A 24572-nucleotide genomic window follows, 5' to 3' on the forward strand; every position below is an offset into this window, starting at 1 on the left:
ACATGATATGTACTCACTTATAAGTAGATATTTGCTGTTCATTAAAGGATCATAACACTACAGTCCACAGACCCAGAGAGGCTAAGTAACAAGGGGGGGGTGCTTTAGGGGGATTCGTAATCTCCCAGGAAGGGGAATTAGAATATATTTTTCTGGTGGGCTGGAGACAGGTGAAAATGAGAACAGGAGGAATTGGGTGAGGCAAGGAGGGATGGAGAGAGAATGACTAGTGGAATAGGTGGGCATTTAGAGGGTGAGATGGAAACCTAGTGCAGGGGAAACTTCCTGGAACCTATGAGGCTGACACTAGCAAGGAATCCTAACAATGGAGGATATGGAGCCTAACGAGGCAAACTTTTGTAACCAGGCAAGGCTTCCAATAGTGGGCCTGGGACATCAACCCAACCATAGAACCTTCAACCCACACCTGTCCTGCCTACAAAATATGCTAGGCCATCGGTGTTCAAAGCTTGTGGGAGTGGACAGCCAATGACTGATCTTAGTTGAGGCCCAAACCACAAGAGAGAACCCATGCATGACACAGGAATTGGATGGCTCAGAGACATAGGGTAGAACCAAACACTTGTAACCAAAAGAATTTTTTTTTAAAGTCAATGAAATGATTCCTAACAATATTCTACTATACTCATAGATCGGTGCCTAGCCCGATAGTCATCAGAGATGCTTCATCTGGTAGCTGATAGAAACAAATGCAGAAATCCACACCCAAACATTAGGCAGAGCTTCTACACCACAAGAACACGGCCCACTGAATCAACTAAGCTGAGCTCATGGGCTCAAAAAGACCGAAGCAGCAATCATGGAGCCTATGTGGGTCTGAGCTAGGACCTCTGCATATATGCTGCAGTTGTTTAGTTTTCTGTTTCTGTGGGACTCCTAACCATGGGAGTAGGGGTGTCTCTGACTCTTTTAACGGCTCTTGGAATCATTTTTCTCCCACTGTGTTTCCTTGTCCAGTCTTGATATGAGGGTTTGTGCCTGGTCTTATTCTGTCTTGTTAGGCTGTGTTCGGTTGATAACACTGGGAGGCCTGCTCTTTTCTGAAGGGAAATGGAGGACCAGTGGATCTTGGAGAGAGGGCAGGTCAGGAGAAGGACTGGGAGAAATTGAGGGAAGGGATTGCTTTGTATGAGATAAGAATAAATAAAAAGAAAAAAAGAATTGTTTTAACTCAAAAAAAAAAGTAAAACTATTAAGAATGTGGCAGTACCGTCTCCTCTAACATTAGGGCCTCCCTAGTTGCAGGTAGGGGGTTAGGTTTACAGCATAAGGAATGATTTTCCTCATGTTGAGTGAACTGTAAGTCCAATTAGAGTCTTCCCCAGGGATGAACTCCTAAATGGTTATCCAATATCAAGTGGTCAGCTTTAAACAATATACATAAAAGCAACACTAAATGGATTTAGCAGATTGTGTGTGTGTGTGTGTGTGTGTGTGTGTACACAACAATGGTAATTAAAGAAAAAGAGTCCATCTATTTGAGATGGAATAGGGCAATGAGGGACTTGGAGAGAGGAGATGGCAAGGGAAAGGATATAATACATTTTAAATAAATAGATAATTTTTTTAACTTGTTTCCTTAAAATGTGGGATAATTTAAAATTTCACAATGTATTGTTAATAATTTAATCCCCAACAGTCTTATTCCAGACCTAGTGTCTTTAAATATATTTCTCCCCCATCCAAAAAAAAAAAAAAAAAAAAAAAAAAAGGAACATAGTCTTCATGAGATTTGTGAGTAAATCTCTATTTGGGGAATTCTGCCCAGAAACTAAAAGACTTTAAGGTACAACTGCATGACTCCTTACACTATAGGCTTTATTCCCATTTATGGACCCAGGTAAAATAAAGAAATTATACAATGGACTCCTAATGAAGCATAATCATCATGTCAAACATGACTGAGAGATTGGAGAAGTAATCACTAAAGCTTGCCACTAAGCTTAATTCGATGAATAATTTGAACTGTTGACTTGACACAACGCAGAATCACCTGGGAAGAGAGTCTCAATGACACATTTGCCTAGATCATGTTGGCTTGTGGGCTGTTGAGGATTGTCTTCATTGCCTTAATTGATGTGAAAATGTCAAGGCTGAAAGTGGGATGCACCATTCTCCAGTTAGGTGACCTGGGCTATATAAGAGCAAAGGAAGTATATTGAGTACTAAGCATAACTGAATGTGTTTCTCTTTGCCCTTAACTGTGAATATGATGTGGCTAGATGTTTTAAATTCCTGCTGCCTTGTTCCTCTGTTATAATGGACTATAACTTGCAGTTAGAAGGCAAGAAAAAATTTTTCTCCTCTGAGTTGCTTATTGTCAGAGTATTTTATCACAGCAACAGAAATAAAATGAAATGCAAGCAAGGTAAGATGGGAACTTTTGGGAATTTTCCCAAGAGCAACTCCCAAGATCCATAGTGGGCAGGTCTTCCTACTGCCTTTAACACAGTCAAGTTTATTCAATCCAGGATATGCAGAGGTCCATCTCCCCGTGGTCCTAGAACCTGTTAACTTGACAACACTAACCATCACAGGTACCCTGAACTGCATCTTAGTCTCTGAAAATCCCAAGTGTAGAAAGCTTGGTTGCCAACCCAGTGTATTGTTGGAAATGGTGGAACCTTTAGGAGGAGGGATGTATTGAAGGAAGTTAAAACATTTGGGTACATTCTTCAAGAAAATAGGACAACTGTCACTTCCCACCTCCCTGCCCTTCTGAGTGCCATTAGGTGGTAGGCGTCTTTCATTCTCCATGATGTACTATGACACTGTAAACCCAAATCCACATTTCGAAACTGTAAGGCAAAATAAAATTCTCCACTTTTTAAGCTGATTACCTCAGGTATTTCACTATAGTAATGGAAATTTAACCAATTTAACACAAGTAAATTTTAAAAATTAGGGATATGAGATGATACCTCAGTTGGTAAAAACCTTGCCATGTAAGCACAAGGGCCTGAATCCAACCTCTAAAAGGCTGGGTATCATGGTGCACACATGTAAGCTCAGTTTAGGGGACTCAGAGACAGGCAGATTTCTAAGGTTTGATGCACAGCCAATCCACGCTAATCACAGAGCTACAGAGCAGTGAGAGATCCTATTCCCCAAAATCAAGGGGTATACGCCCACCATCTTTGGATCTTCCATTCTCTCTGTTCCTTCTTTCACAATAATCTGTGGGCTGTGTAAGGATGGGATGTTATAGATGAGCCATTTGGGGCTAAAAATTCTGTAAACTCTTAATCTCTGCATATGGATCAGTTGGTGTCCATGTCTCAATCTCTACATATTGCAGAATGAAGCTTCTCTGGTGACGGTTGAGAGACGCAGTAAGTAGTCTATGGTATAATGATAAGTCATTAGGGGTCTGTTCAATAGCGCATCACTTTATCAGAAAAATAGTAGTAGATTCTCCCTGGTGCCTATGATCTCTCTAGCCACAAGTTCTAGATCCCAATAACAGTGTCAGGCATGAGTTGCATATTGCAAAGTGGGCCTTAAATATAACCAGAAACTGGTTTGTTAGTCCTGTAACATTCACCACACTATTGCACCCGTTCATGTATTTTGGCAGGCTTGTCATTACTGTAGCATGCAGGGTAAACAACTGAGTAAGATTTATGATTAATTTCCTCATCTGCTAGTATACATAGCACACTCTAGCATGAAAGCTGACCAGTAGAGAGAAGCTTCCAGGTGGATCTATGTATCACAAATCTTAAAAGGTCTTATTAATAAAAAACCCAGAGCCAGATATTGGGGTGGAAGCTGAAAGATCAGAAAAAACAGAACAAGCCAGGCACATTCTTTTTTGTTTGTTTGATGTTCATTATCTATTCGGTAATCTATTAGCTGGTCTCATGTAGCAGGGTCCTGTGCTGTTGTTCCCTTTGGGGGAGGGGGCCAAGTAGGCGCAGAGTCAAACCATGCAGACTCTGGGAGAAGGCCAAAACAACAAGCTCAGTTTATTCAAGAAGAGGCAAGCCTTATATACCCTCCACTGTCCCTGAGGGAAAGTCTGATGAATATGCATCTGCTGGTGTGGCGTAGCTGCCTCTCATTGGTCCAGGTCATCTCCAGATCATGTTTCAGCTGCTGTTGATAAGGCCCTTAGGCCGATCTAGGTTGGCTCTCAGAAAGTATCTTTTTTACTTGGTTGGGCCAGCTGGCCCTCAAGCCTGTTAGGAATGAGTCATCCCACAGTCTCATTTCTTTCTTGTCTTCTTTCTTTCTTTCTTTCTTTCTTTCTTTCTTTCTTTCTTTCTTTCTTTCTTTCTTTCTTTCTTTCTTTCTTTCTTTCTTTCTTTCTCTTTCTCTCTCTCTCTCTCTCTCTCTCTCTCTCTCTCTCTCTCTCTCTCTCTCTCTCTCTCTCTCTCTTCTATTAAGAGATCCTCTATTCACTCCACACATCAAACACAGATTCCCCCATCCTCCCTCCTCCCAACCCTCCCCCACGACCCACTCCCCATTCCCACCTCCCCCAAGGCAAGGTCTTCCACGGGAGTCAGCAGAGTTCGGTACATTCAGTTGAGGCAGGTCCAAGCCTCTCCTTCCTGCACCAAGACTGCACAAAGTGTCTCACCATAGGCACTAGGCTCCAAAAAGCCAGCTCATGACCAGGGACAGGTACTGGTCCCACTGCCTGGGAGCCAGCCACATTCTTACCTCTGTAAAATCCTCAGCCTTAAGAACATGAGTTCCTGTTTCCTCACACCTTATATACGTTTCTGTGTCCTGCCACATTACTTCCTGGGATTAAAGGCCTGTGTGCATCTGAAGTAAAGGCATGAGATCTCAAGTGCTGGAATGAAAGGTGTGTCCCACCATGCCCGGCTCTGTTCCCAGTGTGGCCTTCCCAGACAGAGCTCTACTTCCAGAGTGATAGGATTAAGGGTGTGTGCCACCACTGCCTGACCTCAAAGTCTAATCTAGTGTCTGGCTCTGTCCTCCAATCTCCAAGCAAGTTTATTAGGGTACACAATATATCACCACAGATCTACCTTGATTTCTCCATGTCCTAGGACTCCAACTCATGTGTGCTGAATGACCATTACAGTAGCACATATGAACGTGGAACATTTATGACAAGTGAAAGACTTGCAGAAGTTCAAGCCAAACAATATCTCAGAAGAAAGGTTAGGGGTGCTCTAAAGTCCACCCGTAGTTGAGGAGTTATTGGCAACTGATAGCTGGTAGAGGAAAACCAAGGCAGTATTTGCAAACTGCTTCAGATCTCATGTTTTCAGTCAGTTCACTTTCCACAAAGGACTAAATTCATCTGGAGATGACTTAATGGTCCGTGTTAGCCTAGTGTCAAGTTTTCCAGGTGTGCCAGCTCCTGTTGCAGCAGTGTTCTTTCCCTGTTATTGAGAGATTTTTAGCAATTTTATCTTTTTCCTCTAGGAAATACCTTTCTTTTTAAAAACTAGGGTTGCTTAAACTTTCTCCACTCTAGTCTGCTATTTATGCCAGAATGCGTGACTTTCATTATTTGGGCTTTATAGTCAGTGTTGATAGTTGGTCATGCACGGCTCCCTGAGGAATTTTCTATCAGATTGCTCTAACTAGTCTTATTTTTATCTAAATGTTATCAGTAGCCATGGTGATATTTTCCCTTCCAAGTTCTTACTGTCTTTTAACTAATTTTCTATCATTTTCCTTCCTGAAATACGTCAGAGGAAGTTCTCGTTTTGGGGGCTTTGTTTTTGTTTGGTTTTGCTTTTTTTTTTTTCTTCATTTTTCTTTTTTTTGGTCTATCTAGTATAAGTTTTGAATTTTATAGAATGTCTACTTTTCCTATTTTATTTATTCTGTCATTGTTTTTTGTTTTAAATTTTCTTTTTGCAAGTCTTTCCTAGGCTAGAGAGTTGGCTCACAAGTTATGATTGTTTGATGCTTGCAGAAGGGACTGGAAGGAGTTTGACTTGTATCATCTACATCAGATGCCTTCCAACTGCCTTAACTATAGCTCTATCTTTTGGGATCCCAGGGAACCCTATATACATGCACACGCATGTGCATCAAATCCAAACCCATACACACACACACACACACACACACACACACACACACACAAATTCTTTTGTTTTATTAAGATGATATTAATTTCCTTCTTAAGGGAAAAATTAAATGACACAAAATCAATTATAATCTCTGATAAAGTCAATGATAAAGATAAATGTAATTATCTCACACTAAGAAATAAAATACCCAATTTCAAAAATTCTCTTAGGATTGGTGGATTTTAATAGCCTTGGGTCATGTTAGTAGATCTGCCCTAGGTAGTTTCATGGTTTAAAATACAAGTGCCCTTTTCTATAGTAAGTCTTCCAGGTACCAAATTTTGGTCCTGCTCTTTACTCATGTGTCAGCTTGGATCTAAAGTCAAATACATCTGCATCCAGTTGAAGACTTTGCTGTAATATTACCCCTCCTTTCTGCTCTCCCTGTGTAAATTTCCTTAAATGTCACTAAATTCACTACGGTCAGTGGGAGTACTTTTTGATTGCTCATTTGTGTGTTTTAAGAAAAGTTTAGCAGAAAGGGAGATCATGAAATACAGGGAAGAAAAAAATTTCTCTCCTAGACCCAACTTCCACATCATACTACATGTGCTGTCTCAAATGTACAAAGGTAAAGAATTCGAGTCCTGCTTTACTGTCTCCTGCTCTTGGGGAGAAGGGTACACAGCTGAGTCCTCAACTAATAAATATTGATAATTATAAACAACATGGCATACCTGCTGGATTGCTGACCCTAAGTCCTTATATGGGTAGTTGCTGACTTGCAGACTTTTGTAAACAAAGATTGAAATGTAAGTGTCAGAAGAGACTCAGGGGTTATCCACTTCAATCTCTCCTTTGATTTTGGAATTCCTCCAAGCTTCTCTGCACAGGACCCTTGGCTTTCTTTCCCACTTGAACTCTCCCTGTGACAAAGAACTTAGTAACTTTCTATAAGCACATCTTAACCTGGATAATGTCACTTGAACCTTTGGGCACCCTTATATTTGGAACCACATCAAACTTGTGAAATTTGAATGACAGACAGCCTGATCTAACTCTTCTCTCCTGAGTCACACAACCATGAGCCAAGCGGAGTTTAGTTATTCTTGTTTCTTTCATGGGAGTCAGTGATACGTTCATCTGTAACATTTAACTATGACATGCACACCCAGCAGAAAGGAGAGATCCTCTGAAGTGCCTAGCTAAGATCCTGGTCAGCACTTCCATCTCCATGGGCCCCTCTTTCTGATGATATATATTGATGCTCTTGGTCATCCACAGGATACTAGGTCTTTCTCATCCTCATTAAATGGCCCAATGATACTGTCAACAGTTTTTGTTGTTACTAAACTTCCATTTTTAACCTGATGGTACTTAGTATTTTTCTTAATTTTATAAGAATGTCTTAACCATATAATGATGAGTATAAATTTCAAACTTAACCATTTCTAATTTGCATCAACACAAATTATCTTAGCTCTGTCCCTTTCAGAAAGCTTCTTAACTTCTTCCAGACTTGATTACAATATTTACATAAGAGTATAGCAGGGCCTAGATGTTGCTTTGAGACTTAAATGTAGCAACAGAGGTAAAAATAACAAATACGCTATGCAAAGAGCAGATCAGTTCCTTTGTGTGCAACATGCCATCTTGGTCTGTGTTACAGCCCATCAATATTTCTCCATGTGGTTGTCACAACCAGGTGAATTAGCACTTCTTCCCATATTGTTTTCATCCATGAATTTTTACATGTTTTCAATTTTTATACAGGTTATTGATAATAACATTAAAAAGACAAAGTGAATGTAATGTTTTCTAATAATAAACCTTCCAAGTTTGTGTTCATCAGCATTTTTCCAGAATAAGATAAGACATGTGGAAGTTGGTAGAGCACAGATCCTTTCTCATTACAGAATTGTCATAGAAGAGCTGAAGCAGATTGTTCCTAAATGTGAATTCACACTCATATGGACCCACTGTAGAATGGAAAATATCATGGAGTTCATTTTACAGATAAGCTTAAAGTTTATAAACTTTATAAAATTATAAAAAATATGTAACTCACACAGTGTCTTCAATAATCTCAGAACTTATTTAAATTATGAATTGTAGTGTATGAACACCTCAAAGTTTTATTACTGTCCTGTCACATAGTGATATACAATTATTTTATTCAACGAGTAGTTTTTAATCATATGAAGGACACCTGAAACTGTCCTTCACACAGAGGAAAGTACCAATGGCATTGCTGCCCTAGGTACTATCAGAGAAATGATGAACAAGAAAACTGCAGGATGAGTGCTAAGAACAAAGAATTGACAGGAAATGGAGTGGGTGGTGACCAGTAACTGGACAGCCGCTTTAGATAAGAGTTCGTGGTGGGATGTTCTGGAAAGCTGCTATCTGTCCATAAGCCAAAGAAGCAGAGTCCAGTGAAGGCTGAGAAACAGTAAATTCTAAAGTGCTCTGATCAAATTCTGTTTCGTTTGTCTAATAACCAGCAAATGGGGTGTCTGACAGAGCAGTGAATGTGGAATAAGATGTATAAAGGGGTGAGGACCAGTACTGGGTAGGTGTTTCAAGCAGGAGACATAACCAGCCATTGAGGAGGTAGAGCAAAGGAATTGCATGATTTAAACTGTAGTTTTAAAGGATGGTTGCAGTAGACGGCAATTAGTGCAGAGACCCAGCTAGTTAACCCAAAGTGAATAAGAGAATGTGCAGTGCTCAACTCTAAAAGAACATCTAACACACCCAGTCCCTGGAAGGCACAAGGATTTCTATGGGAGAGGGGTGGGAGGGCTGAAATGGCCAAAGATAATACATGTCTTCATGGAAACAGTATTTGTGGGACATGACTGGGCCTTTGCACACATGAACTCAAAACAGTTGTGATTGCATCCACAAGACCTGCACAATCTCAAACCAGGCAAGATCTTCAGCAAGGTTCATGATGTCCCTTGCTAACTGAGTAGCTATTGGCAATTGATGCCCACTAGGAGAGGAGGAGTCCGTTTTCTTCAGGGATACAGCCCTCCAGAGGCTAGCCATGCTCCACAGATGGTCCTAAACCAGTGCACATGCAGGCAACACTAAGTGAATGCAATTAGTTGTTTATTTTTAAAAGCAAATGAAGTTGGGAGGGGAAAGGACTGATCTGTGACAGAAGAGGAATTTGAGGGGAGGGAATGGGCTTCCTGGATTTGATCAAAACATATTTTGTACATGTATGAAATTTCCAAACAATAAAAATACAAAGGCAACTGGACTTGCAATGTGATTTGAGAAGAATGGAGTGGCATGGAGGCAATAAATACATAGCTATTGCCATAAAATAACCCCTTCTTACTGGCAGCTTTGAGTGCCTTAGTTTTGGTACTGCATGTAACCACAATCTCATAACCACAATCTGTAAAAAGCCTGGCTGTGAAATTTTATTGATAAACAGTTCATGCTTTAAATTCTGGGCACCAGAGTGACTCTTCTTTGTCAAGTATACCTAGACCAAAGATGTACCTTGTCCATAAGTTAGTCAGGTAGAAACCATCTCAGAGTTCACATCCACTGGAATCATACAGCACCACTTGTCTTCAAGGTCTTCATGATGGCACCAAAGCCTGAGCAGTGGGGTGAGCATTTTGTACCATTAGAGGTAAAGTTGTAAAGTCCTTCCATTCTGTGAAAGCATGAGAAGTCTGAACTGAATAAGGAAAAGGGGGGGGGAATCTCATGCTGAATTTGCCTTTATTCATGATTTTTAAAAAAAGTTTGCTGTCTGTTAAATGAAAAAAATATTTAGTTATATGGTTCCAGTACTATCTGTAGTTTCAGCTCTTCACTCCTGAGCTTGAAACATGGATTCTTGTGTGAATACGGGAGGGTATAACTGTAATTCTGATGTGATATCTTGTATTTAGACTAGAGTGATAATGATGACGATGATGAAAATTGGAAGGTTTTTTTTATTTTACTTTATTTTGAAAATATTATTTCAAGAATAGATGATATTTCAAGTCATGGGAAAGCATGTGATCCTTCCCGGTCAATGATTTGGAACAGCTGTGCTGAAGAGAAAGAATAGTCCAAAATTATTCCATAGTGATGGGAAGAATAGAGAAGTCCTATACTGAAGCTGGGTTTCTCTGGATGAAATCACAGATTTTTAAGAGTTAAACTTTTGAACGTTTGAAGGTTTGAGTGATGGTTATATATCTCTGTCTGGAGACTACAGTGTCTCTGAATAGAGTCTTGAATCCAAGTATGCAGTGGTCTAGACTACAGAAGAAGAAAAAGGAATATTGAAAGGATAGATGAGGACCAGCCAGATGGGCGGTGAGTAAAAAGCCTGGCTGTGAAAGCTTGAGGACCTGAGTTTGATCTTCAGAGTCTGAGGTGAAACGGGGAGCCGCTGGCCTGGAGCTGTCTTTTGACCTCCATAGTCAAGCTTTAGTGTATTAGCATACCCACAGCAACGATAATAATAAGTAACCATAATAAAAATAGATAATATTTCTGGCCATAGGAAGACATTCAGCTCCAGTGAATCAATGAAAAAGCATAGTTTTAAGGACTGAACCTGCAGCAGCCCATTTAGTCAAGAAGATGAGGAGGATTCAAGCAAGGAGACTGAGATTCAGTGGCCCATCACACAAAACCAAAGTAAAGAAAAGGTTTGAAATGTGTAAAAGTTTATTTCTCGATTGGATGGAGAGTGGTACTTTGATTTTTATCTTTTTTTTTCTAATTGTCTGATGTTGTCTTTAGATTAGTCATCCATCCTGAAAGCAACAGAAACAATGGTCATGTCAAGGAAACCAGAGCCTTTGTGTCACTGGCCAAGACCCCTTTGGCTCTTCTTTCATCTTAAACCTCATCTAGCTAAAAACAAACTCATATTGCTCAGCTCCATCCCCCATGTAGCCAAGCAAGCCCTGGAATTCCCAAGAGACAAAGCACAGGAATAAAGAAATCGGTCTGTAAGTTTATAATCAGCCAATTTTGCTGTTAAAGGCCAAGCACACTTAAGTATGTGTCATCACACCACTATATGTTTGCTCATCTCATTTTATGTAACCCTAACCAACAAAGCCAACAAAAGGAAAACACACAGGTATAAGGTCAGTTCAAGGGGTCACCAAAGGGCTCAGAAGCACAGGATCAGCAGATACCACACTTCACAGGTTGCTAAGATACTTTAATCTGGGGAAAGAATCAGAATTAAGTTTATGTTAAGAGGTTTATCATTCTGTGCCCTGATCCTTCGATACAGATAGTCCATAGAAATCTTAGCTTTGTAATCATATGGGTGAAGTAATTGGAGACAAGATAACAGAAAGGGTTGGGCAGGAAAGATGATAGCTTAAGAATTTGCTAAGTCACTTGACTAGAATCATCTTGAAACTTGCTTGAGGCAAATATAACTCGTTTAGGATGGAAAAAAATATCCTAAGCCATAATTTTCTACTGTGCAGCTTTGCACCTAGTGGACTAATAGTGATCAGATAATGTAGTTATAAAATTTATGAAAGGGAAAGGAACATTGATACCATCAGTGCTTTGCAAAATGTCTGCCTCTGCACACTGTACACAAGGTTGTTTCTCCCAAGTACCAACCAAGGCAACCCTGCTCAGCTTCTGTATCAGGGTAACATGGACAGAGACCATTTGCTATTTCTTGAAGTTACTTACTTTTTACTTGAAAAAAGAAAAAAATGCAGTTTACATGTTCACTGTGCAAGGGAAGACCATGGAGAGAAACATGCCTATTTTAAAGACTTTGTGTTAAGTTTTGTACTTTGTGTATAAAATGAGAAAGATGTAGAGCATATAGCAGCTGTATCCTTTTAGTGTTACTCAGTTATTTGTAGCTTGTTCTGTTTGGTAATGATTTATTCTCTTTCTTTCAGTGATAAGCAAGAGTTGGTTAGTGTGTGAGAGAGATGCACTAAAGTGTAGATACAGATAATGAGGACATTTTATTCCAAAGACTTAGGTTCCTGAGAAGGAAACCCTCAAGAGAGAAACCTCAGCACAACAATCATAGGGAAGACACTGACATCTATTCAATGTTCTTACCTAAACCACAATCCACAGTCAGTGTGAGTCAGCTCTGCCTATATTGAAACTACATATCTATCACAATACTGATAAAAATTCTACCTTTTTCCCAACCAAAAATCTTTGTGTGAATGACACTTTGTCTTGAGACACAAATTTTCATTGTTTCCTTTAACACAGAATATTTCTTCACTCTGTGATATATTTCTGAAAGAATATGAACCATTGTCTTTGCTGTGTTTTGGTTTGTTTGTTCTGTTTTGAGATTGGGACTTCTGTAGTTAAGGATGGCTTTGAGCTCCTAATCCTCCTTTCCCCACATCCCAGGTGCTGAATGATCAGTGTAAGCCACCACATCAAGCTTATAGGTCACAGTTTTTAATAACAGCAGAGAGAAATTTAAATGTATGACATGTTAAGAGATGTGTGCTGGTAGATTGAGGTTCTGCCCACTGTGAGGGAAAGGAGCAGTAGCTCCCTGCAGGGCGTGCCTATTTAGCATCCATATCTTGGTTTCTAAGAATCTCTTCTCACTAAAAGTAAGCAACAATCCTTAGAGAAATGGCCAACGACTGTGTTGAAGCTGATACTCTGTTAAGAGCATACTAATAAACAAGAAATTGCTAAATTGCATAAGTTAGTTGTATGTTTGAATGGGCATTATAAAGAATGATTTATATATTCAAAGAAAGGTCACCTTTTGGTTTAGTATTTTGGGAAAGACCCAAAATAATGGTCATTCAAGCTATGACTCAAAGAAGGAAAATCTAGCCCTGTGAAATGTAGAGAATTAGACACAAGGGAGGGGAGGTTAAAAGAACTTGATGTCAAAATGCTCATTCTTCATAGAAAAGGGAAAACCCTATGTCTGCGCTATAACACTGTCCAGTGCTAGCGGGGTGCCAGGGTGGCTGGGGAGAATGTGAATGGACATCACGCGAGATTGCAATGACAGCCAGACTTCGTAAACCAGGTAATTTGGATTTTACTTTAGGTGGAATCAGAAAGCCCTGTGAGAGTTCACATGGGTAGTGACATGATCTGATTCCATGTTCAAAAGAGCACTCAGGCTGCTTTGTGAAAAATAACTTAGAAGCAGTGTGGGAAGGAAGGAAAGGGTTAGGAAAGGCAGGCAAGGAATAAGAGTGCTGTCAGCAGGGTAAAATATATGGATGGATTCAGATTACATTTCAGATTTACAAACTCTAGGATTTATATGAGATTAAATATGTGATACGGCAGAGGAAAAGGAAGGGTTAATGGATGGACAATATGCACCTTTCTATTTTGGGATTGGATTAAAAGAGGAAAATCAACAGCTCTACTCAGGGCATGGTCATTTTGATGAGTGTTTTAGACACCAAAGATGCAATATTTAAGTGAGAGCCTCCACATCATTCTTTCAAAGAGGAAGAGTTAAAGGAAATCTTGGTTGTCTGTAAATTTAAATTATGCACTTAGGAAAGATGAAATCTTGAGATCAACTACAATGATATATGAGATAACTTATAAGAAATTTTAATTTTTAAGACAGTCCAAAATCTGCAGTTGAATAAAAGAGAATGGAAGACAGACTTCAGAAATAACTTTAGAGCAATAATAATTCAAATAAGAATGTCTTTTAAGGTATTATGCAATCTCTATTAAATAAGACATTAAAAATGGGACTATATAAAGCCTGTTTTCAGAGACAGGAAAAAATATATTGCAGAGGAGATGTAATAAATGCTCTGATGTTTTTACACATATTACTAATGTTTATAGAGCCAAATCTAGTGATCACTGTGCTTTTAGTTTTTCCATAGTGTTCACTTTGCAATTTTTTTACAATTGGTGGAGGTGAAGTTAAACGGGCAGTATAATTTTTAAAATGCCATTTCTGGAAGTTTTCATAAAACTAAACTAAAAATATGAAGAATCACAGCTCACAAAAATGGGGAAGTGCTGAGCAGAGACAGAGGAAAATTGGGTTACCATGGTTTTTTGGAGGGGGAAAGCATATCTGCCTCTACTTGAGTGAAAATGAAATAGACATTAGAAGACATTAAGTAGCATTTGGCTGGATGATATTGAAGATATGAATAAATAATTTTGATCTTTGTTACAAATAGGTTTATCTCAAAACAACCTCAATTGTAGACAAATGTACTTTTCTCAAATCTTATACATTATTTCCAGTTTTAAGGTGAAACCTTGACATTATGTTTATTTTATGCTTTCCTCACTGAGAATTTAGCTTTTATAGAAAAGTTGTTTGGGGAAAATCATATTCTTGATACAGAACATTGCTAACCTTTGCTTAAAGTATATAAACATTTAAAAGTGGATTTCCATGAAAAAGGTTTCACTATAGCATTTACATGAAGCCAATAGTTTCAGTTAAAAGTAGGTGTGGCTTTTTGTATACTGACAACTCGATTTCCTTTTGACAATATGATGAATCTGGGAATCAAAGTATCTCTGTGATTGTGCAGCATTCCTCCTCTATAGACTGTGAGAGCTTTTTTAAATGCCATGAAAAAAAGGCATAAGAAAAATCAATGCCAAAATGAGTAAGTGAATGATGGTCACTGGGCTGCATCGTCATCATTAGGCCGGACATGATTGTAAACAAATTCTCTGGGTTAGTCAGCCTATTTGTGCATGGTCTCCAGTAAGAATAGAAATTACATTTACTACTTTTATTTGCATGGTGCGTGAAAGAACCAGAATGTGGGCACTAGACAACATGAAGAGGAGGAAGAAAGAATCATCAAACAGTAAAGCAATCTGGTGACAATGGGGGCCTTTGCAAGGCTGCAATTCCATTATACTCTTAAGAACCTCAGAAAACTGCGCCATCCCTGAGGAAACACAGGCCTCCCAAAAGAAAACAAGACATAAAAGCCAGCACAACCAATAATGACACTTGAGAGGACTTCTATGACACACGCTTATAAAAGAAAGCTCTACACAGAGAGTGGAATGTGTCACCTTGATCTAGTGCAGGGCTGCTTAAACTTTGTTCTTGCGACCCCTATTCACCCAACAAACATTTACACAATGTTGCTTATGAAGGTATATAAAATAGGCATACACACAAAACATTTACAGACAATAAATCACCAAGAATTTTCTTAAAAGAATTCTTTGGCATCTATGTAATTTGATGATTCATTTAAAATGAAAGCAAATGTATACATTAATAAGATGATGTGCTTATGTTTTTTTGCATAAAGTTACCTTGGCTGTGTATGTGGTACTCTAGGATGCAGATTTTTTTTTATCAGAGTTGCTCAACAATCTTTAATGTAGAGAACACCACTCTGAATAAACATGAAATGGCAGAAGTATGTTCAGGACCACCTCAGAAATTATTGGAAGGACTGTCCTAATCAAAAAATGAAATTCTCTTCAACAATTTTTTTTTTTATGAAACTCAAGTCAGTAAATCAATGAGCAGTCTCAAATCAAACATTCCAACACAGATAATGCAAGGTATATTAATTTGATACAGGCTAAGAAATGATGGCAGAAAAATAATAATGATCTTTGTTTTCCATAATTAAACCACCATATTTCTGGGAAAGCAGAAAACATCGTATGTACAATGAAACAGTGCAATAACTCAGCAATCCGAGCTATGGTGTTCAGTGCTCATAGGTGTAGGCAGTGTGACAACAGGCACAGTATAAGTGCACATTATTTGTTGAGAGTTAAAGGCACAATGAATTTACAAAATGCAATGTGGGTGAGCACTTCCAGAAAGCTAAGATTTTTTTTATGTCTTATTTTGCATTCATTTTCTTGTCATTGTGCATTTAGAAACATTTACATTTGAGAACATTTTTGTGACTCCCGCTTTGAGTTATGGAACCCCAAATAAGGCTGCCACCCACAGTTTAAGAAACTGGAGTTTCAGATATAACATATCTGAACACAGCATCCCAGTGTTATCTTTTATTAATCTTCATTTATAACCAAAGCAAGACTTGCATTGTATCACATCAACCCTCGATGAGGATGGACTGCAGAATTTTCTTCTGATGTATTACATCCAGGAAATGAAGAGCGATAACTGTGGAACGCTGCTGTGTGCCCCAAATTTGGTCACATTATGTAGCTCTCCATTACGAAACCACATCTTCTTAGAAACAGATTCTGTTTGCAGAAATGAAGAGAAATTAAGAATATATTTATTGTTTTTAGTAATGCAAAATTCTCTCCCACTTTAAACCATTATCCTGGGCATCAGACCACAGGCAGCTGAAGCTAACACTGAGGAGGAGAGGCAGGAAGGATCACAAGTTCAAAGCTAGCCTCAGATAACTACTGAGTGTGAGGGGAACATGGACTATTTAGAGAAACCACAATTCAAAAATATAAATTAGTTAAGTGACTAATAGTAAATAAGTAAACTTAACACACACACATATTTTATATATTTATATATATATATATATATGCATATATATATCCAAATACTGTTTACTATAAAATAAAATATGGAACCTAACATATTTTATTATTAATTTGAGTAGTTACAATGCAGTCACCAGAGAGAATTTGAAATTGAAATCACCCACTGTACTTTCAAGATGCTCAGCAACCCCAGAATGAATTTCCCATCATGATCATAAATGAGAGAAAAGTTCCAGAGTAATTTCATACTTTTCAAAATGGATGTGAATGAACAGAGGAAACCATTATTTCTAAAAGCAATACCTAATCCAATAGAACAGATTGTCATGATCTTTGTATTAGAAACCAACATTTGAAAAAACGTCCAATAACTTTGACATGCTCAGGTAATGTATACCTTGAATATAGTCCATTTATTTCAGATAGTAACAAATCTCATTTAGTTTGCTTTTATACAGACTGAGTAATAACAGCCCTCTCAAGTATGTGTCTGAGACCTGAAAACTTCCCTATAATACAGCTTCTAGCAAGTCAAGCAGAATGTGTAGTATTACCTACATGACCACCATTAATGTCTCCTTTTGTGACAACCTTTCTAGCAATGGAAAGAAGAACCTTACTTTTCAGTTTTTAAAAATGAGAGGATTGAATTTAATGTCTGTATTCCGATTGGATGTAAACATGATGTCATTTCCTGATGAAATAAAATCAAGTTGTCTATATGCAGACTATGGTCATTTAAATTCTCACAGTCTCACTTTTTCAAGCATAATGTGGGAATGATAATTACATATACTTCATATGGAGAATGTAAATTCTGAATCCTATAAAGACTGAGGAATATTTCCACAGTACCTGTCCTATAGTGAGAAGTCAATACTTAATACATGTTTATTGTTATTACGTGAAATATCTACTGTCCTTGACAGTAAATAATACATGCAAATAAATCAAAGAGATCTGATTCCTCTTATTTCTCTGTATCCTTCAGTTAGTTCCTAGTATATGATTAATACTTAGTGTGTGGTACTTGTATCACTTTGTATTGTAATCTTCTAATGTATTAGGTTTCTCTTGTGATTCCTCTTTATTTAAAAAATAAGTTATGTGGTAAAATTAAGTTTGGAAAATGTAAGGCAAATATAAGCAGCATTGTTGGCCTCACTAACAAGTTAACATCTATTAGAATTCATCAATAGCAACTGTGCATCTTTCCTTGTGCCCATTTGTTTGGACTGCCACATCCACAACTTTCCATTAACATAGTTTTCCAACAAGGACCTCTAATGGTTTTCTGCTTGCTTAGGTTTAATACCTTGAGACATCAGTGACATGCAAGATCATCAAGAGAAGTGACTGTCTTTCTGAGCCCTGCCCCCATAGGAGAGTGCATACACTCTGAAAACTCTTAATGTCTTTCACAGAACACCCTTCAAGGCTGGTGAGGTTATGGAATATAGGCCTTTTTTTTTTTTTTTTAACCAGCCTGGCTCACATACTGAGTGTTGCTAGTTGGAGCCCTTCCTTCTGAGTTGCTTCTCAGATCCATCTGCATGGGAGTTCTCTAAACATGGGACCTCAAGTATTGTTTACAGCCTCTGTGAATATTCAGTTAGATGTTGAGAGCAGAAATCTTTATGCATGAGAAACACTTCCCTCCAAACCTGCTCCATTCTCCAGTTCAGATGCTAAGACTCCCACTCATACCCTCCACTTGAAAACAGGATTTGGAGCAAGAAACCCTACCCTGACAGAAATCCCATTGTATCTCCTCCAGAGATGTCTAAGCTGACCATCATCCATTCAGGGTGGAATTTTCTGTAAGAATGGGAATATTGTCTGATCACCCAAGATTTTGAGTGGCTCAAAACTCTGGAAAGACTTAAGTCTCTTGTGGACTCCTGAAGAGTTGATATTCTACAAAAACAGCAAGAGCAAACTCTTTAATTATATTTAAAATATCTGCAAAATAGCAGCCTTGGATATTTAGAATAACACTAGACCTATGGACAAAATAGTATGTGAGAGTATATTTCAGAATGCTGTTATATCTATTGCTACTATTTTACAATAAAATGATAATTATGTTTGTTTGTGATGCAATCAAGTGATAAAGATATGGGTTTTGTCATCACATAATTTTGCTACAAGTGAACCTTGAATAAACAATTTTGAAGTAAATAGCTATAGTCTATAGTTGAATATTAATAATTTTTAAGTTTGTTACATTTATTATTTTAGAAAAGAACGTGCCATGAAATGTGTGTGGAGTAGGTTATCTTACCATGTGAGCCTTGGGGGTCAGACTCTTTTTGTCTGGTTTAGTGATTAGTGTCTTTACCCTCTAAGCCAACTGTTCCCAACCTTCCTAATGTTGAGACCATTCAATGCCATTCCTTACATTATGATGACCCTCAATCATGAAATCATTTCATTGCTACTTCACAACTGCAATTTTTTACTATTGTGAATTATAATGTAAATATCTGATACACAGGATACCCAATATGTGACTCCCAAGGGGTGTGACCCACAGGTTGAGAACCACTGCTCTGAGCCATCTCATGAGCCTAAGTAAATGTTTTCAAACACCAAGTGTGCAACAAGGGAAATAAAGTTGATGTCTGTTAATAACAACCTTATACTTTATTTAAAGCATAAATGCAAAGATGAAGTAGTCTTAGTTTCAACTAAAGAATCTAGTTGAGCAGGGGATGGTAGCTCAGGCCTTTAATCCCTGCACTCAGGAGACAGAGACAGGTCTCTGTGAGTTCAATATCAGTCTGATATACATGGTGAGTTCCAGGCCAACTGGGACTATATGGTGAGACCCTATCTCACAAAATAAATACATTTATTTAAAATAAATGAAAAACTTACTTGACCTTCAAGTAGATAAAGTGCTCATGGGTAAGCAAGGGAATCACTGGCAATTCCTCCTGTCTCTCTCATCACCCCATTCAATCCAATCACCATTTCAGACAGGGATAGAATGCAGTCTGAGTGTTGAACAACAGAGTCTGAAAGTGACGGTTTCCTTTCTCAGGGATTACATTATAATTAATACTAAGGCTCAAAGGGGAAGAACACATTTTCTAAATGTCCTGTGTTTTATTTTTGTACTTTTGTCTTTGAGAGGGTTTGCTGTTATTCTAGAATTTTACCCTGAGAGTTGTTTGCTCACAGAATGCACAGGAAGATGAATATCATGAATCAAATACCTGTGTCACCAGCGCTTCCACCAATCCATCAATCTCCATCAGCGAAAAACTCGTGATTCACACCGTAACCTCAAGACTTGACATCACTGCTGTCCGTGGTTTTAGCACTAGTGCAGACCGAAGTATATTCCTCACTTCCGGGCCCAGGTTGCAGCTTAGATGCGATGCCTAGTAAGAAAACTTTTATTGTGTTTATGTTTTGTTGTCAAAGGTAGTGATAATACTCCCCTCTACGGAACTTTAGTTTCAAAATGGAGCCTGAGAACAAGCTACAGGCCACACCTAAGGTCAGGGTCTCTTTGTCAAAATACATGACCCACTGCCTCCCAGAGTCAGCAGACAACACACAAGTCCAGCCAAGGGTCTTCTGCTTTGAGGCCAAGTGAAGAGCATCATTTATTTAAATAATTCAAATCATTTCTTTAAAGTCTAAATTTATGAAGTGCCTATGAAATCCCGGGAGCTAAAGTGACCACTAGAAGAAAGACACAATAAGCCGGGTGCAAACAAGGACCACGGGATGTGAAAGCAAGGAAATTCTAGGAATGGAAAGGTTTAAGCCAGGAGAGGAAAGAGGAGAGGGATCAGGAAGGGTTAACAGTGTCTTCTAGAGATGAGAGGGCCATGGCACTCATAAACTCACTGCAGATGTGGTGATCTGCTCCACATCTGCACAAAGACCGGATCTGTCACCGTTTCATCATGTGTTAGGGAGGGACTGGTGAAACCCCCGCCTCCCACTGACTGGTAAATGAGAACTGGAGGAGAGAATGTCATCTTCTTCTGTGATGTAGCCGCTCCTACGCTGTCCACCTTCTAGAAATTAACCGGCCACTCATCCTTGTGCCAGCAACCATAATTAAACTCAGTGGATGGAAATACAATGACACTGAGTAGAACCGAGCTTGTTGGGAAAACAGTTTCCATGGGAAAGAATATGAATGAGAATGAGAAAGGGTGACAGGGTAAGCGTGTGAAAACAACGTGCCAAACTCAGGAAATACATGTGTGAAACTGTCAAAAATAAAAGCAAATCAGCAAAGAGCTTCAAAATTAGGAAGACACACTAGCTTAGAGCCAACATTCAAAATGTAAATTATGGTTCCTAAATACTTCTAATGAGGGGGCGTATGCATCAAAATATACTTCCCCCAGAACTGTGTTTCAGATCATTTAAAAGAGGAATATGGGGTGTCTATTAAGCCCTAGATCAAATGAAAAACTTAGCATCCACTATTGGCGTTCCTGTAGCAGCAACCTCCTCCCTTTTTATGCATAGAGGTGAAAATGGACTCAACGTGTTCATTAAGAAGTAGAAAACAAATACACCTTTACCTTAGGCAGCTGAAACTAATGTGCACATCATTATTACAGAAGGTTTTCAAATGAATGATATTTCAAGAATCAAAGCAATCTTAACTATGGTCCTCTTCTTCTCACTAATTTAATACACATATTCATCACTACAGTTCATTTATACCCATGTATTATAACTATTGAACCTCAAGTCTTTCACGTATTCAAAAGTTGCCATTAATCTTATTAAACTGATTTGTAAGAATTCTTTCCTGAACTTTGGAAAGGTGTCAGACTTTCAGAGAAACTGAAACAATGAAAACATGTCTATAAATATAAGTGTCCACCAAAAACCTAAAGGAAATATACATACTATTACATATACATACTGCTTCACATGGGCTAAATGTAAAGGAAGATCTTCTTCTGGTAGCATAATCATTCTAAGCCAAATAAGTCTTTACATTTCATTTACATTTTTTTTCTTTTTTGACTACGGTTAAACTTTATATTAAAAAGCAAAGGAAGAAGAGTTACTGAATCTTGTGTGTGCTACTAACTTCCTGATGCTACCCACCCACCAGCAGTTCCAGCCATGTCCTTAACCTTTGACCCTTGACCCTACAGGTGCTCACTGCTTGAGAGCAGTCCTTGAGATCAGACACTGATGCTGAGGAGTGCCGGGGCTTCTGCTGGCACTGCAGCTAAGGCTTCTCATTCCAGGGAGATTGAAGGCGCTCATTGCAGACGTTTCCCCTTTTTGCTGCAAAATTCTGTGGGAAAGGATCCGCATCTGAGTTTCATTCTCATTAGCAGCCCTACTTTTGTTTGTCCTCAAATGAGGCACTGTGTAGTTTGTGGAGTCCTAAATTTTATGACAAATCCTATCTCTAGCTCCTTTACCATGAGCAACTGTAGAGCACAGTGAGGAAGTGGGAGGGAAATAGGAGTGGGGAAATGGAAAAATCAATTTTATCTCCTACAATCACAGGAAATAAACCCTGGGTTATCCTGCTTTATCACATTGGTTCTGACTCATCAAATGGAAGATGTTTTATCACTCCAGATTATACATAAAACATCATGTATTACAGTCTATGGCAAACTGGAGGTATTGGGTGAGTCACTGAGCTCTTCATCAAAGTTCATTTAGAAAAAGACATTATCCTTTCTTCCTCTATAGAATATGAGAGACTTAGAGAAGAAAAATAAACTCTATGACTTTTTCAGTATTAGTCACAATGCACCTCTTTGCTGTGTGAGGGGCAGCTGTTTTGTCCCACAATAGAAGCCAATGTTCTAAGAACTAAATGACTTCAATAATGTCCCAGAAATTGAACCACAGAAAGAGATCATGGTCTTTCGGTTACCTGTCCTAGGCACAGCCCAGTGGAACATACTGCTCTCATAAAGATGTGTAACTGATAACAGGCCACTGACTGCTCTTTCCCGCAAGCAATAATAAACTATATGCTTCTCTATGTGCAGAAAGCTTTTTCTTGTCCTCTTGTTTTAGGATGGCATGCATGAATAAACCATGACACTTTGGTGTTCAAAGAAACCTTCCCAAAGTGGGAAAGGAACCACCAAACTTAGCATTTGCTTTTGAGTACAGACAGATGAAGCAGGGCTTTAAACTACTTAGAAACTGCATCCCAAATGTAAGAAATGATGTTTGTCCCCAAACAAAGTCATATGATAAACACATGTGCTTGTAAAACAGCCCACTCCAAACCACGCACTGAAGTGAAAAGTGAGTTGAAGATGTATTTTATTTGATGAGCCATGTACAAATCTTAGTGTATGTTCACAACCTCATTAAATATATGGCAGCCCCTTTGGAACAAACCAAACACGGTCTCAAACTTCCTCAGCCTATTTTGGGAAAAAGAACTACTGGGCAATCTGAGCTCCAGGCCACAGGCCAACCACAGGAGCCACAAGCATGGCTAGTTGGATAAATTTAGACACCAAGAGTGCCGTTGTTGGATGTTCCTTAGGAGTCTAGAGGTAGAGCAAAGAGCAATCACTTGGGGGTGTTGCACTGTTTGTTCATTTATGGCACATTTTAAAAGGTGAAGCTACAGAGCTGCAGCTGCTTCTAAGTCTACACCCTACACTCACCTATGCTTGAGGACCATTAATAAAAATCTCAGCTGGCGAGGTAAAACCAACAAAGTTCAGCTCTGCCAATACCCACATGAAAAGTTATGTATTCTCAGTAGCATAATAATTCTTGACCTGTGCCATCAATGTCCTAGCATCTTATAGTGTCTCAGAACAGATTTCCTCCAACTAGCTTGTGAGAGTCTCTGTGGGTAAATGGATGTGTCCTTGGGGACTCAGGTCATCTCATAATTTTTTCAAAGTTAGATTTTCATTGCTCTGATAACCTTTGAAAACTTAATACAGAATATTCTGGATCATCGGCAGGATCCCAAACTGCCATTTGATTTGTGCTTACAAACAAATTGATGCCACATGGTATTTCTAGAGGGAAAAAGAAATGGCTTTAATATATAAACCATGTACTTACCCCCAAATGAAGGCCAAATGCTGTCATGATTTACTGTACAAAAGAAGTTTTCACAGCAGTTCCCAAAGGGCAAATTGGGGTGAACTGAATCATCACATAGCTCTGAATAAAGCACACCCAGCAGCCCCTGCCTTCCAGAAGGCAGCAAAGGCAGTTCTTTGTGCCAGGGAACCAGTTTCCACTCTCACAACACATGGTGTAGAGGGATGCCCGGCAGGATTAGGAGCTGCTCATGGATGTTTTCTAGGGTCATAGGAAAATTTTAATCTCTAAGCAGGTACCAGATTATGAAATCAAAAGATTGGCCAGAAACAGTTGAAACAAAAGACTACTAACAGAGGCTTTGTAGTGGAAATTAGATCTCTTGATTTGAAACCCAATATGCCGCTATTATAGATGTCTGAGCCCTCTCAGAAAGCAGATCGCCTATTCTGAAATGGGAGGTTTGAGCTCCTGCTGTACAAAGGTGGGAGAAAGGTTTTAAAGAGGGTGACACATCACAAAGAAAGTAGCACACACCTAAAGAGATAGCTTCTGTGCAATCTGGGGCGTGGGGAAGAGCACATTCCTGGACTCATAGGAAAGAAAATCTAAACATTCCTAAAATGAAGTAAGCTGATGCATAGGTAGACAATACAAGTGAGTCACAGATCTTACCTGAAGAGAAGGGAGTTTAGACGGATAACCACAGTGGAGACAGGACCCTGATGCGAGCTCATGCTGAAAGCAGAGAACACATAGAGTTAGTCGTAACTGTGTAATACATGCTAAACACCCACACACAGCATGGGCTGTGTTAACTTAAATGATTGAGGTGCATGCTTTCCAATTCATTCTCCTGTCAGGAAGTCACAAAGTACACTAGCAATGTCTTTGCAGACAAATATGGAGAAATTATTTTTAACTGAAAGTGTACATTATTGTGCCTTTTAAAGGGGGAAAGAGTGATGTCCTACAAATCACCTCAAGAATCACAAGAGTTCAAGACAAAAGGCTAAGATGGCCTGAGCAGTAAAGTGCTGCTTTAGAAGC

The 24572-nt window shown here is 38.8% G+C and overlaps 1 long non-coding RNA gene across 1 annotated transcript in view; it reads right to left on the bottom strand.

Annotated features, from left to right (window-relative positions):
• Positions 1–8107: 8107 nt before the first annotated feature.
• Positions 8108–24572, bottom strand: part of LOC119087375 — a 75248-nt gene continuing 58783 nt past the window's right edge. Inside the window, exons 2-4 of the long non-coding RNA XR_005090784.1 lie at positions 24198–24260; positions 19709–19876; positions 8108–16226 (exon numbers count right to left, since the gene is read on the bottom strand). This is a non-coding gene — a long non-coding RNA (uncharacterized LOC119087375). The remainder of the gene's footprint in view (positions 16227–19708; positions 19877–24197; positions 24261–24572) is intronic.

Source organism: Peromyscus leucopus, chromosome 2 (genome assembly GCF_004664715.2).
Source record: "Peromyscus leucopus breed LL Stock chromosome 2, UCI_PerLeu_2.1, whole genome shotgun sequence".
NCBI lineage: Eukaryota > Metazoa > Chordata > Mammalia > Rodentia > Cricetidae > Peromyscus > Peromyscus leucopus.